At 40.3% G+C, this 13259-nt stretch overlaps 1 non-coding gene across 1 annotated transcript; it reads right to left on the minus strand.

Annotated features, from left to right (window-relative positions):
• Nucleotides 1–6897: 6897 nt before the first annotated feature.
• On the minus strand, nucleotides 6898–7018 carry LOC142457621 (small nucleolar RNA SNORA61). Its single transcript, XR_012786323.1, has one exon. It is a non-coding gene; the product is annotated as a small nucleolar RNA SNORA61 (small nucleolar RNA).
• Nucleotides 7019–13259: the final 6241 nt, after the last annotated feature.

The following is a 13259-nucleotide window of genomic DNA, read 5'->3' on the forward strand; positions in this document are numbered from 1 at the left end:
AAAAGAGAAAGTACTGGATCAACTATTATAGTAGGTGATTTTGATGCACTGCTCTCAAAGAAAGAAAGATCAACAGGGAAGAAACTCAATAAAGAAACTGAAGACTTGAACACATAATCAAACTACTTGACCTAATAGACATTTCCAGAGCTCTCCAACCAACCTTGAAAAATACCATTCTTCTTCAATACACACAGCTCCTACTTGAAAACAGACCACATGCTGGCACACCAGGCAAGCTCGAGAAAACTCAAACACCTAGAGATCATTCAGACAAGCTCCCGACCAAAGCACAATAAAGTTGGACATTTGAAATAAAAAGAACAAAAATCAAAGACAAGCACCTGGAGATTTAATAGCATGCTTATTAAAAATCAATGGGTATTAAAAAATAAAATAAATAGGTATTAGTCCAAATTAGAGAAGAAAGTAAGAAGTTCCAAGACACCAATGAAAATAAAAATACAACATATCAAAGCCTATGGGACACAGCAAAGGCAGTTATGAGTGGTCACTTTCTTAAAATAAATGCACACATGAAAAAAGAGGAGAGAAGTATGGTCAGTTCTTTAACCCAGCACCTGCAGCAGCTAGACCAGAGCCAACAGCATAATCCTAACAGCAAAAGAAAAGAAAGTATAAAAATTAGAGAGGCGTTAGATGAACTGGAAAGCAGAAGAACAATGGGAAGAATCAGCAGCAAAAGTCAGTTCTTTGAAAGGATCCACAAATTCAACAAACTGCTAGCAAACTTAACAATGGAAAAGAAGGACCAGATAATATATCTAGAATTTGGCATGAAATAGGGGAAGTCATAACATATCCCAATGACATAAAGATAAATTATGCAGTACCATGAAAGACTGCATTCCAACAAATTCAATAATTTGGAGGACATGGAAATAACTGGAAAATCACCCTCTTCCCAAATTAACACATGTGGACATTAAGAAATTAAACAGATTCATAGCAAAAGAAGAAATAGACTAAGTCATAAAGAAAACCTTCCAACTGAAAAATGCCCCAGTCCAGATGGCTTCACAGGAGATTTATACCAGGCATTCAGAGAAGAGCTGACAACAACCCTACACAAACTCTTCCAAAACATAGAAGGGATAGCAAACTCCCAAAGTCATTCTATGAAGCCAGCAAAACCCTGATGCCCAAACCAGGCAAAGACCCCACAAGGACAGGGAATTACAGACCAGCATCTCTCATGAACACAGATATAATATTTTTTCAACAAAATCCTGAAATAGAATCCAACAACATATCAAAAAAGAACACATCATAACCAATCGTATTCATACTAGGGATGCAGGGATGGATCAACATTAAAAAAAAACTATTACTGTAATCCACCACATCCACAAGGAAAAGGACAAGAACCATATAATCATATCAATGGATGCAGAGAAAGCATTTGATCACATCCAACACCCATTCCTAATAAAGACTCTCAAGAAGACAAGATTAGAAGGGGAAATCCTCAATACAGTAAAAGTCACATTAGCTAATATTACACTCAATGGAGAAAAACTGAAACTATTTCCACTGAACAAGGGAATCTGACAAAGATGTCTCTTACCCCCACTTCTGTTCAACACTGTGCTGGAAGACCGAGTCAATACTGTAAGACAAAGGCAAGATAGCAAGGGTTTACAATTGTAAAGAAGAAATGAAACTTTCACTCTTTGAAGAAGATATGATTTTATATATTGCAAATCCTAAGGGGTCCACAATAGGGTTGCTGGAAACAATTGAGAAGTTTAATAGAGTAGCAGAATACAAGATTAACAAGTAGAAATCAATTGTATTTCTATATACCAGTGATTGTAGTACAGTAAAAGATATCAAGGAGTCCGTACCATTCACAATAACCACACAAAAGCTGAATTACCTAGGAATAAGCCTATCCCCAAATACAAAAGACTCGTATGAAGAAAACTACAGAACATTACTAAAAGAAACCAAAAGGAAGCATATTCCGTGTTCGTGGATCAGACTATTCAAGTGTGAAAATGCCAATACTACCTAAAGCAATCTGCAAATTCAATCGAATCTCTATCCAAATTCCAGCATCATTCTTCAAAGAAATGGAAAATCTGATGACCAACTTCATAGGGAAAGGGAGGAAACTCAGGATAAGTAAAGATCTCCTCAAGAAAATGAGGTAGTGCAATCTAAATCTACTATACGGCTGCAGTTGTCAAAACAGCTTGGTACTGGTATAATGCTAGAGACTTGGACCAATGGATCAGGACAGAAAATCCAAGAATAAAAACATCCCCATACAGACAATTGAATTTTGACAAAGTCCCCCAAAACATTAAATGATAAGCAGATGCCCTCTTCAATAAATGGTGTTGGAAAAACTTGATATCCACATGCAGAAGAATGAAATAAGACCCATATCTCACTCCATGCACACAAACAAACTCAAGGGGGATCAAAGACCTAGATGTAAAACCCAAACCTCTCAGGTTAATCAATGAGAAAACTGGGACAAAACGTGGAGCCCTAGTGCAGGGAATACACGAACTATCAGAATTAACCAAAGAAACACACTCCATGTAAGGTAAAATAGATGAATGGGATCTATTAAAAATAAAACATTTTTGCACATTGAAAGACTTTATTAAAAGAGTTAAAAGAGAGTCCACAGACTTGGAAAGGACATTTAGTAATGATGTAACAGACAAAGTACTAATTACTAAGATCTACATAATTTTATAAGCTTACAACAACAAAAAATTGGTAGTCCTCTGAGAAGGTGGGCAAAAGACCTGAACTGAAAATTTACAAAGGATGACACTGAAATGGCTAATAAACACACGAGGAAATGCTCTAGGTCGTTAGCTATCTGGGAAGCACAAGTCAAAACAACAATGAAATTCCACCTAATGCCCAATCCTGTAGCCCAGTTTTAAAGAATTGAGAACAAATGTTGTATAGAGTGTGGTGTGTTAGAATGCTTATCCACTTGTAAATACATACAGCCACTGTGGAAGGCAATATGGTGAAACCTAAAGCAGATGGCAATTGAGCTACCATTTCATCCAACAATACCATTACTGGGAGTATACCCAAAAGAAGTGAGAAAGAGATCATGAGCTGACATTTGCTCCCCCCATGTTCATTGCAGCATAGTGCATGATAACAAGAAGCTGGAAACAACCTGTGTTAGAGGGGTCCTCTAGAGAAACAAAACCTGAATACTAATAATTATATATATTTATACAGACAGAGAGATATATAACATAAGAAATAAACAGTTAATTAAGTTATAAGACAGTACAAATGGCTCAGTGCAACTCACTCCCATGAGACAGTTGTGAGACACTGGCAGTCCTTCAAGTCTTGAGGGCCGCCGGGTAGTCCTCTGTAGAGCAATTCAGGTTATCCAGCCACAGGCAGCAAACAGCAAGGCAGGTCACCAACAGTCAGCTAGATGACAGGGTCCGACAGTCCCCCAGATCAAGAGATGTAAATTCCAATGGTGTGGTGAAGCAGGTCTTGAAGGAACCACAAATTACAGTGACACAATCCACGGGTTAGGTGTCCCACAGGTAGTGTAGCTTGCAAATTGAGGCACAGAACAAACAAGGCAGCCGCACACTTGTCCGATGATCAAAGAACAAGAGGCAAGAAAGACGAGGCTTGCTGAGCTATTTTTCTCTCCGCCCTTCAATTAATTCCACATGTGCTCATTGGCCAGGTTGGCACAATAAACTACCTCACAACCTGAATTCTCATCAATAGAAGAGTGCATTAAAACAAACCTCTGGTACATTGGTACAATGAAATACTCCACATCCCTAAAACACAGAAATGAAACCTTGAAACACCCCAGCTCATGCAGGGATCGGGAAAGCACTATGCTGAGTGAAGTTACTCAAGCGCTAAAGGACAAACACTGTTTGAGTCCACTGTGGAATGAACAAGCCACAGAATGGGCACAAGCTCAAGTTTGTAGGGCATCCAGCTTTCTGGCTGGGGACTAGAGAGCCTGGTAAAGAGCCGGACCAGTGACAATCTGCTCCAGGTAAGTGTAGTGTAGGTCACTTGGCCAGAGGGCATCTCAGGACAGCTGGGATCAAATGGTTGGGGGAGAGGGGAAATGGGGGGTTATGCGGTTTGCTGAGTGATAGCCATGTGGATCTGGGGTGAGGTCCCCCAGGGATGGAGGCAGCCCTGTCAGAGGGATGAGGCTTACTGATGGGAGGGGCAGTGCAAGAGAGGGAAGAGGGAATGGTCAAGCTTGGGTGAGCATTAGTGCCTGTCGGTTGAGGGGAGGGGAGGGAGGGCTGGCTTCCAAGTGGTGGGAAGAAGAGACAGAGGATGCTCTTAGGATTGTTAGGTGGGATGGCTCTTTAGTGGCATGCAGCAGGAGAGCAGAATTGACCTAGGGCCTCTGGGGGTATCCCGGGAACTCAGACGTGGTGCTGTAGAATGTTGGGACACTGAATCCTGGATCTTCAGGGTACGCATTATGCTCCAGTGGCGGCATCGGGAAGACCCCATATGGGTGAGCTGTACTGTACACCGGATGCACTTGTAACCCGAGGACTTAAGCTGGAAAACACCTGGTGTCTGAGGAAGTAGAAGCCAACTGTACTAAGAGCAGTGAGCTGTTGGTTGGTGCACAAACAACGTCTTGCTACATCAATGCCCCATATGCAGTATTAGGATATGTATTATTGTGGCAATCCTGTGATGCCCATTCTGTTATGTCCTGCGTATAAACAAGCTTATGCTTGTTTATCTTAGGGTGTATTTCAGAGGTGTGTCACCATTGGGGCTCACCCTCTTGAAGCTATGTTATTTGCTTCTTTGTGTTTTTGGTAAATGAATCTCAGTGATGTTGAGCCTATATGGGAAAGAAAATATAATGAAGGTTTGGGGGAAAGGGGGAAATAATTGGGTGGGGGAAATAAGAGTGAAATGATGTCAGGAGCAATTACTACTATCGAATTGTATGATATGTAAACTACATGCCATTAAAACTGTTGGGGAAAAAAATCACATCCTTGGAGAACCAACATTTTCAACGAGTCTAGTTGGGGGGTGGGAATTTGTCCCTGAGAGTTTTGGGTCAAGCTTGCCCTCTGTCAGAGGTGCTCTAATTTCAGTCCGCAGGTGTACCACCTGAAGGTTAGTTAAAATGCCAGGATAGGGCGAGGCTGGGAAGTGGAGGCAATTCTGTATTTGTACAAGTCTCCCTTGTGAAGGTGGTTTCTGCTGCCCACCTCCCCCCTGCCAAGCCCTTCCCAAGACTGTCAAACAAACACTGGGAGCCTGGAGTTGGGGGCAGAGGAGGGAGAATCTTCTCCCACCCCAGGGGTCTGGAGTTTGAAACAAAGAGAAAACTGGGGCTGGTAAAACTTTTTGTTGGGAAATCTTATCCCACTCACTGCACAGTAACGCTAGTGCTGCTTCTGACTCCGTTTGTCCCCCAAACTTACAGAACACTCAAAGGAAACAAAAGATTGAGTCAGAGATGACCAAGCTGCCAGTTGGATGTGGTGCACATTCAAGGTTAGAGAACTCGAAACAGAACCTTTCAAACTGGGTAGACTTAGCTGGAGGCTGTGTGTGCATAAAGAGTCGCTTCCCACGTTGATGTTTTGGTTTGATGAAGATTTTGGAGCAATACTTTTTGACCTACTCTCATAATTCTTACAAATAAGCCATTGCAAACTCCAGGATGCTCAGTTCCACTCCGACACACGGAGGGTGCCATGAGATGGAATTGACTTGAAGGCAACGGTGCCCTACTATCCCCACCCACCCCCTTTAAGTGGTTCCATATTCATGTTGAATTTCTGCCTACTTGTTTGATTGATGACTGAGGAAGGAGTGCTGAAGGCTCCAATTATAAATGTCATTTTGTGTGTTTCTCCTTTCAGGTCTATCAGTTTGGGCTAAAATGTTTTTTGAAGTGCCACTGTTTGGAACAAGCACACCTTGGATGCTTAGCTCTTTGTGAAAATTTTACATGATTATTATTATAGTTTTTCCTTCTTAGCCCTAGTAATTTTTCTTGCTATGAAATCTACTTTAACTGGCATTAATATAGACACCTCAATGTTTTAGGAAAACATTAATTGAAATTAATATAAAATAAAATGAACTGTTTTAAATGGAACGGTTTGTTGGCTGCCATTACATTTACAAGCTTGTGCATTCACTGCCACTATGAATCTGTAAGGGTTTCTATGACTGGAAGATAAGACTCCAAGATCATTATGGACATTTCCCACCGTTCCTGCTAGCTCCTAATCGGTGAGAATTTGCATTCTATTGGTATGCATTTACGAATTCCGGTTATTTTATGCAAATGGAACCACGATGTATGGGGATCCCGTGTCTGGTGTTTTCCACCAAGCGTGATGTTTTAAAGGTTCATCCCTGCTTCACAAATACAAGTGACCCTTCTTCTTCTGAATTTTACTTATTTTTTTTCTTGTCTGCCTTTGGCAGTGAAGTTAAACCATTGCCATTGGTGTTGATCTTTGCAAAGAACCAACTTTTGAGTTCATTGATTCCATTGTTTTTCGATTCCCTATTTCTTTTATTTCTTCTCTCCTCTTGATGCTTTCTTTCCTTCTGTTAGCTGTGAGCTAAATTTACTCTGCCCCGCCCCCACTATTTCCTCAAGGTGTAAAGCAAACCGTTTCTATAGTAACGCAGTAGACCCCACGTGTGGTCCCAGCAGAAACAAAAGGTTTCCAAGGGTTAACTCTTCAGATGCAGCCTTTCTTGATGAGTTCTTAGGTCGACCCAAACTTTCAATTTTTCAGTTAGCAGCTGACGATATTAACTGTTTGCAATACTCACTCTCTTCACAATGTGAAATTAGATTTTTTATTTGATCTTTTTCTTCTTTTTTTCCTCCTATGTTTGAGAAGAACTTGTAAGTTATTAAAGACTCTAAGTCCATTTCAGTTTTACTTTTCCTTCTTTTTCAGCCACTCAGACCAATATTTAGATCTAAGGGACAAGGAATCTGAAGGGGAATTTTTCTTCTTTTTTAATGTAGGTGTTTATGGGTATAGATTTTTCTCTGACCATAGCCTTTACTGCACCTGTAAGTTTTTTTCTGTTGTGATTTTATACTCACTAATTTTTTATGTAATGTATAGGTTACATTGTGATTTAAAATAATCATTTGGTTGTCTAGCAGTGCATTTTCAATATATGTAAAATTTCCAGTTTTCCTTCTGCATTGGATTTCTAGCTGTGTTTCTTTGTGGTCAAGAGCAATATTTTGTGTGATTTTTATATTTATTTATTTACGATATTTTAAGAATATTAAAATTTCTTTTGTGCAACTTAATATGTAGTCTATCCTGAAGAATGTTTACTATGCACTTGAGACTAATATGAATTATAATGTTTTGGGGTGTAGTGTTCTGTGTGTTCTTATTTGGCTTAATTTGGTCTATAGTGTTGCTTAAGTTCTTGATTTCTTTATCAATATCCCACCACATTGTTCTCACCATTATTGAAAACGGGGTATTGACATATTTGACTATTGTCAAGCCTCCCTTCAGTTTTGTCAATGTTTACCTCATGCATTTTGGGACTATTATTTGGCATATAAATGCTCATGTACATATGCTTTTATAGCCGTGATGTTTTCCTTTTTTTAATACATTGTGTCATTCTTTGTGTCTTGCAACAGTTTGGGACCTAGAGTCTATGTTGCCCATGATTAGCATACCCATTTGAGATCTAGATTGATTACTATTTGAGTGGAACATTGTTTTCTCTCTTCTATCATCTTTCTATTTCCATTCAGTTCATCCTAAACCTCTGTTGTTCCTTACATCTTCTAAGACTATTTTGGTTCTCATTTACTTTTTATAATGTACATTTTATTAATATTTTTTCATAAATATGATAGATATTTTATACTCCGATGAAACTTAAAACTACAAAAACACTGCAAGCAAAAGATATTCTCTTATAAATCTATCTGGTTCTTTACATATGCATTTCAAGACTAGATAATGCTCTAGAGTGGTATTGAATAACATTTTCTACTTAGCTCACTGTTTCTTTTAATTTAAATTTTATTTTATTGGGGGCTCTTAAAGCTCTTCTCACATCTATACATATATCCGTTTTGTCAAACCAACCTGCACATATGTTGTCATCATCTTTTTCAGAATATTTTCTTTCTACTTGAGCCTGTGGCATCAGCTCCTACCTTCCTTCCCTCCCCGATCCCTCATGCCCCCTTGATGATTTAGAAATTATTCTATTTTTTTCATGTCTTATACTTACTGCTGTCTCATTTATACATATTTTAAGGCATTTTCTTGGTGGCTACTATGGAGATTTCCATTAGCATCCTAAATTTGTAACAATCCAGCTTTAATTGATACAGTTAACCAAAAACACTGAAAAAAACTTTGCTCCTATCCAGTACTATGCTTCCACCTTAAATTGCTTTGACACAAATTGTACCTTTATATCATCCAAGACCATTAACCTAGACTTTTTTTAAAAAAATCATTTTATTGTGGCCTCATACAACTCTTATCACAATCCATACATCCATCCATTGGGTCAAACACATTTATACATTTGTTGCCCTCATCTTTCTCAAAACATTTTCTCTCCACGTAAGCCCCTGCCACCAGCTCCTCATTTTCCTCTTCCCTCCCCGCTTCCCCTCCTGCATAAACCCTTGAATATTTCATATCTTACACCATCCGATGTCTCCCTTCACTCTATTTTCTCTTGTCCACCCCCCAGACAAGAGGTTATATGTAGTCATGTAATCAGTTCCCCCTCTCTACCCTACGCTCCCTCCACCCTCCTGGTATCTCCACTCTCTCCACTGGTCCTAAAGGGATCATCCATCCTGAATTCCCTGTGTTTCAAGTTCCTATCTGTACCAGTGTACATCCTCTGGTCTAGCCACATTTGTAAGGTAGAATTGGGATCAGGATAGTGGGTAGGGAGGAACCATTTAGGCACTACACTGCACCCTGATTGGCTTTTCTCCTCCCCGCAGCCCTTCCATAAGGGGGTGTCCAGTTGCCTTCAGATGGGCTTTGGATTCCCGCTCCACACTCCCCCTCATTCACAATGATATGATTTTTTTTTGTTCTTTGATGTCCAATAACTGATCCCTTCAGCATCTAGTAATCACAGAGGCTGGTGTGCTTCTTCCATGTGGGCTGTTGCTTCTGAGCTAGATGGCCACTTGTTAACCTTCAAGTCTTTAAGACCCTAGATGCTATATATTTTTATAGCTGGGCTCCATCAGCTTTCTTCACCACATTTGCTTATGCACCTGCTTTGTTTTCAATAATCATGTAGGGAAGGTGAGCATCATGGAATGCCAGTTTAATAGAACATAGTATTCTTGCATTGAGAGAGTACTTGAGCAGAGGCCCAATGTCCATCTGCTACCTTAATACTAAATCTATCAATATATGTACATAAATCTATTTCTGTTCCTCATATATAAATATATTTACATATGCACATGCCTTTATTTAGACCTCTATAAATGCCCTTTGCTGCCTAGCTCTTTCCTCTGTTTCCTTTTACTTTCCTCTTGTCCCACTATCATGCTCAGCCTTCATTTGGGTTACAGTAATTCCTCTCAGTTACATTACCCTTGATCACACCCTACTAGGTCTCCTACCACCCTCCTCACCACCGATTTGGATCACTTGTTGTTCCCTTGTCCCTGGGTTTGCTTTCCCCCCACCCCACGCTCCTCTCATGTCCCCTGGAATTGTCGGTCCCAGTTTTCTCTTTCAGATTGTTCATCCAGCCTATCTTATTTTGATGGACCTGCAGAAATAATAACGTGCACGAAAACAAGACAGAGCAAAACCAAGGAGCAAAAGAAAGCAAAACAACAACAATAAAAAGCCGGTGACAAAAACAAAACACAAAAACAACCAAAAAAGAAAAGCTTGTAGTTAGTTCAAGGACTATTTGTTGGCATTTAGGAGTGTTTTCTGGTTGAGTCTGATGGGGTGCCAAGCCCTGGCCCCAAATATTATTTTTGGTATTCCCTGGGGACTTCGTTGCTCTGTTCCCCTTGCTGTTCTGTTCCACGTCCTTAGTGTTTTGTCTTGGTGTGGTGGGATCAGATCAGGCGGAATTCCCACACTGTGTCTCCAGTGTTGTCCCCTGTAGGGCTACGGGTCAGTGAGGGATGTTGTGTCTCCTAGTGGGGCCGGCTCTATGGTCTTCTCTGTGGTTTGGCTGCTCTGAGTGGGATTATCATCCTCAAGGCTTGGTGGGCCAGGATGTGCTCGACTCTCACTTCCTCACCTTTCCCTTGTTCCTGTGTGCTCTGATCAGACAGGTCCCTCTCCCTGAGCTGCAGATTCAGTGATGTCCTCTGAAATAAATTCTTCTGCAGGGAAAGGCAGCTGTCCATGTAGTTGGGATTGGGGCTGGCCCCTTAACCTAGACTTATACATTGTTTGTTCACTTGTTTTTTAAATCATGTAGGAATTAGGGAGGAGAATTTCCAATCTAAAGTAAAATAGTACTAGCTTTTACGTTTACCTAAAATGCTTGATTTCCTTGTATGGATGCAAGTAACTGTGTGGTGTCATTTCATTGTATTTCATCCTGAAAGATTCCTTTTGACAGCTTTTGGCTGGGACAATCTATCAGCAGTGGAGTGACCTCAGATTTTTGCTTACCTAATAATGTTGGTAATGTTAAGTTTTATGCCACTATGGTGGGATAGGATTCTCCCATGATATGATGTAACATAGTGTGGTTAACTCCATGATAGGAACTGGGTGGAGCAGCCAAGCAATTGTGGAAACAATAGGGTAGATTTTATCTATCACATTCTTGATACAGTTCAAGGAGATTTTATTTGAGTCTGATCAGCTCTTTGTACAGATTGACCATGTGTGAACATTAGCTGACTTCTACTGCTGGGTCTGGATCCTGCAATCGGTTCTTTGATCTCCTGCTAGTACCAGGAGCCATCAGCCACCTGCTGACCTTGCATTCAATGGGTTGACCTCTGCAAATCATTTAGTCCTTTATCCACCTGCCTGTGGTCTTCCTGCTCATCTTTCTGCTTCCCATTCATCCTCCCCCACGTGAGTCAGGAGAAAACTCCAACTTACATTTGATAAATGAACTTGAGCTTGACTGAACTTAACTACTTTTATAGCTCTGTGAGCCATTTCATGATAAATCTCTTTCTACCCATACCAAATCCGTTGGCTTTGCTTCACTAGAGAACCTAGACTAATGAGCGACTTAATTCTTTTCTTCATTGTTAAAGGATAGTATTTCCTGTGTTTATTAATGAATATTCATCTACACTCTTGAGACCACGGTCTTGGAACTGACGGAAGGTTTCCCTTAAAGTTGTGGGTGCTAGTCCACTCCCGATGCTGTTGATGTGACACTGCCACTGGTAGGGGGGCACAGCAGATGATTTCTATGCAAATAAATGGAAGATAAGAGACACGTGGCTTTTTGTCTGATCCCTTTCCACTTCAGAAACAAATGATACTCTCCTGTCCACACCCAGTGGGAGTTTCCGAGTTTTAGGGTGTCTTTAATTCCAAGCTGGATGAGTATAAGAGGAGATAAAAATGATATGGTGAGCATGGTTTCAGCGAGATGTTCAAGTCTTCTATCCCTTCCATTCATGTTTAGGTATCCTCTTTCCATTTTCTCCAAGATCTACATATAACTTCATTCTGGCTCTTTTCCCAGAACCAGAGCTACCACTTGCATTTTAAGGATCCTTATTATTCCAGAAGTCATAGCTCTTTACTGTACGTGATACAGACGATGCGCTTAGCAGGAAAAAGAAGGAAATGAAGCAAAAGTCATATGAATACTTAGGCATAGCTTCAGTTTACTTGTCTTTCAAGTAAATTTTTTCACGCTGCATATGCTGTTTTGTATTGCATTTCCCCCACCCCCACCCTCATCTTTCAGTGTGCCAAGGACCTATTTTCATCTTGTTTTGCAATCTTCTATCATGCTATTTTTTGAAATTACTTGGCAAGTGAGTTAGATTGGGTTCTTAAGAGAAGCAAAACCACTGACACTTGTAGGTGTTGTATATGGAACAATTTATATCAAGAAACAGCTTACACAGTCACAGAAATAGGAAAGTCCAGTTTGGTTCAAATAGGCTTCTCCTGACACATGGAAACTGATGAACAGGAAGCAGGATGATGAAGCAGAGACTGCTTGGGTCACAGGCTGGTGGACGCAGACATCTGAAGTAGGATGAGTGAATCCACCATCAGTAGTCCACTGACAGCTCCTGGGTTTAGCAGGTGACTCAACAGGAGAGCAAGGGACTAGATGTAAGACCTAAATGAAGGCAAAGGGCCCAAAAGTGTCTGGACCTAATTAGTCTCTCTCTCTTGGACCCAAAGACTTATAACACCGAGCAGGTATTTTCAGGCAGTGATGCAATTGATAGCTTGAGCTCTGCCCCTACTTTAACCCACAGATGTCTAGTTGATAAACCCCTAATCATCACAGTGAGCGTTTGCACACATTTATACAAGCTAATTTTTAACACCAATATTTTTCATCAAACATATAAGTCACATAGCTTTTACATTATTTTCAGTTTCAGCATAAGCAGCTGTGGACATCACAACCATAATTAAATTTCCTATAATATACCTTAGTCTCCATTTGAATTTCTGTACCAAAACCTTGCCATAATAAAATTCCACTCCTAAATGACAGAGTTGACACTCTAGAAAGAAGGCCCCTCGTTAAAATGCAGCGACCAGAATTTTGAGAGGATTGGTAAAGGACAAGCAGTGCTGTAAAAATAGCATTTTACATATAAGGTGCTGAGGGAACTCTATCTGGGGTCAGAGGCCTAAAAGAAGAGCCAAGAATGCCATGCCCTTAAGTGCGTGTGTTGCCGTTATCTTTATATGTCTCCACATCATCTCAGCTAGTGCCACCCACAATAAAGATTCACCTGTGCCTGCACAGCTGCGATAAGGCGCCACGGGGAAGTGGTTGCAGATGACTGTGGTTTTTTTTTTAAAGTGCCACAAAGAATTCTTTAATTAAGTCTTCTTTTCACTCTTATTAAAATTCAGTGAAGATTACCAAGGAATTTATTCTCTATCTCAGAAACAAATCATAACAATTTCATAAGCCTGTCGCAAGCCATCAGAATACAGCTCATTATATCACCGTGGCTTGATAAATGGGGAAATGTGTATGAAAATCCTCAGCATACCTGAGAAATGTCTTAGCCA

The sequence above is a fragment of the Tenrec ecaudatus genome, chromosome 9 (genome assembly GCF_050624435.1).
Source record: "Tenrec ecaudatus isolate mTenEca1 chromosome 9, mTenEca1.hap1, whole genome shotgun sequence".
Taxonomy (NCBI): domain Eukaryota; kingdom Metazoa; phylum Chordata; class Mammalia; order Afrosoricida; family Tenrecidae; genus Tenrec; species Tenrec ecaudatus.